The sequence below is a fragment of the Myotis davidii genome, unplaced genomic scaffold (genome assembly GCF_000327345.1).
Source record: "Myotis davidii unplaced genomic scaffold, ASM32734v1 scaffold608, whole genome shotgun sequence".
Classification (NCBI taxonomy): Eukaryota; Metazoa; Chordata; class Mammalia; order Chiroptera; family Vespertilionidae; genus Myotis; species Myotis davidii.
Genome location: NW_006300025.1, coordinates 759,194 through 761,952, shown reverse-complemented (window position 1 = coordinate 761,952; position 2,759 = coordinate 759,194). Strand labels below are relative to the sequence as shown.

The window sequence follows — 2,759 nt, the reverse complement described above, 5'->3', positions numbered from 1 at the left end:
GTTGCTACGCAACCGGAAGGCCGGGTAACGCCCCGCCCGGGCGGCCTTCGCGACTGCACGCGGGAGGGGTCTTCCTCACCTTCCGGACCGTCCAGAAGTCTGACTGGGGTCCCCCTCACCAGCTCCGGGCCGAAGGGAGTGGAGGTGGGTCCCTCTCTCTTCTGCGGGGGACGAGGAGGCGGAGCTTGGCCTGGCACCTGCGGGGCCAGTGGCCCTTCTCCCCCAAGAGGCGGGGCCACGTGGCGCCCCGCCCACTGTGAAGCTGTTGGCCTTACAAGGAAGTGGCTACCTGGCCAGGTGTGCGCCGCCGCTGGGGTGGGGCCTGGGAGAGGACGAGGAAGGGAGGCGGGGTTGGGGAGAAGGAGTCGCGAGGCCAGGCGGGAGCTGAGTCGCGGGCGGCGGCGGAGGGGCACGCATACCGCATATTTTACCTACTTTGGTGCGATTCCCGCCATCCTCCCCTGATTGGCCCAGCCCGGCACGTTGGGCCCTCGTCTAAGGAAAAAAATCTGCACATTTTCCCTCCTTCCGGAGGCGACTGTGGCCTTACTGAGTGCTCTGAGTCACCGCTAATGTCAGGTCTGGAAAAAAACAGGGAGTGATTTATTTCTCTTTGGGAACAGCCCGGGAAAGGAGGCCGGCGGTCCGCTGGGTGTAGCTGGGAAACGGTCGGCTGGTCTTGGGGTGATGGCGCCAACCCCGCTGCTCCGTTTTTGGGGGCTTTAAATTTGGGATTGTGTGTTTTGTTTTGTTTTCTTTTTTATGGGCGGTTGCATCAGAAACACAGTTTTCAGACGGCCAGAAGGAATCCCAGCGTGTTTTTTTTTTCTGAGGGTGTTTTTGTGGGCAGTAAAGGAAACAAAGAATTTGAAACTGGATTGATTCTTTTATTTTAGGTCGTATTTCAATTTAAGATACTGAGAACATCACGACCTCTCCCAAAACTGTGTTAATTCTCCAAATGTGAGGCTTTTGGACAGGATGGTCAGTGTATGTGTGTGGGGTGGGGAGGGGGGGCGTTGTGTGTGTTTTTTTCTGGGCATTATCTAAAAATCTAGATTGTAAGTGGGTTTTGTTCTGACCATTCAGCATGGAAACTCATTTCTTATTACTCATCATGTTTTTGCTTTCTTTTCTTTCCTTTTTTTTTAAAAAAAAATGTTTATTGATTTCAGAGAGGAAGGGAGAGGGAGAGAGAAACATCGATTCGGAGAAAGAATCATTGATTGGCTGCCTCCTGCGCCCCCCACACTGGGGATGGAGCCACAAACCAGGCATGTGCCCTGACCCAGGATCAAATGGTGACGACCTGGTTCATAGGTCCTGGCTCAGCCCCTGAGCCAGCCAGCTGGGGGCTGTTTTGTTTTCTTTTTAAGAGAGGAAGCAAGTTGTGACAATTCTAAGCCTATACAATTTGCCACAAGATTTTTGGCAGGCTGAGCAGTGGTTCTCAAAGGGAACTCGTTCAGTTAGAGTTGTTTGCCCACCCCCCAGAGTTGCAGACGCAGTACCTCTGCGATGGGCCCCGAGGATGTGTATTTCTAACAATTCCCAGGTGATGCTGCTTTGAGACAAAGAACCTTCCTGTATCCACCTGCAGCTGGAACCCATTGTCTGTCTGGTTGAACGGGATTCAGTGCCCGCCTCCACTTCTAAGTCCTCAAGATGTCCTTTCTAGTCCAAAATTGAATCCTGCTCATTTAAGGGAATACACAGCCCGTCTGCTCCATCGTCTGGACTGCATTTCATCCTCCACTCTGCCACCAGAGTTACGTCCAAACATAAGAATCGGATCCTGTCACATCGCTGCTTAAATTTTCCTATGGCTTCCTCCAGAATTAGCAGGTCAGCCTGGCCTTTTTGCCTCTGGCCTCAGCTATCATTAATTTCCTGCCTTGTCTCCATATCTTCCGTAGTGCCCAGCTTTCTTCCAGAAGCCCGCTTACCCTGAGCCTGCTCCTTTCTCAGCCTGAAAGGTTCTTATAACCCTATAGTCTGAAGACCTCTGACCACTTCCCAAGGGACCGATAGTGCTCCTTCCACAGTTCATTACTTCTCAAATCTTGATGAGCATCCAGGTTCCCTGAAGATCTTGTTAAAATGCAGGTGCAGGGGATTAAGGCTGGGATTACAGTTGCCCCCCAGGTCATTCAAATGCTGCCAGTCTGCAGCTTTAAGTAGTGAGACCTTAAAAGTTTTTCCCTACTGCTGGTATAGCAAGTAACACACACACACACACGCACAGATATCCACCATCATCAGATTGGACTGAGTTCCTTGAGGACAAGGGCTGTTTAGGATGCATCTTATTTGGCCTAGCATAGCTCCTGATAATGTGGTAGGTATTTAATACAGTTTGTTCAGTAAGAAAACCAATATCTGAAGATGTTTACTATTCCGCAAGCAAACGTCTATATCAGTTCACTGTAATCTAAGAGGGAACCCCATTGTTCTTAAGGTCTCATTGAATTTTAACCTCTGCATTTACACATAAATTTGCTGGATATTTTCATTCCTCCTCATCCCACAGAGGGAGCAAGTTTTAACATAAAATCTCCTTTAAATATGAGATGTGTATATTTCACTTCTCATTTAGGAAACATACTTAATATGTTGTTGCATACTTAATCTGTGAACATATCAGCACTTTCATTTAAAACCATTTATGAGTGGCAGGGAAGTTAAACATTAATGTTAATCAGTAGACTGGAAAAAGTGTTAATCGTTTAAGATGTGAATATATTCTCATTATAAAAGAT

The 2,759-nt window shown here is 48.6% G+C and overlaps 1 protein-coding gene across 1 annotated transcript in view; it reads right to left on the bottom strand.

Annotated features, from left to right (window-relative positions):
* The window catches only part of DSTN (destrin (actin depolymerizing factor)), a 44,581-nt gene extending 44,418 nt beyond the window's left edge, over positions 1-163 (bottom strand). Inside the window, exon 1 of the mRNA XM_006776114.2 lies at positions 80-163. The gene's annotated coding sequence lies outside the window, so the exon portion shown is untranslated. The remainder of the gene's footprint in view (positions 1-79) is intronic.
* Between the last annotated feature and the right edge of the window lie 2,596 nt (positions 164-2,759).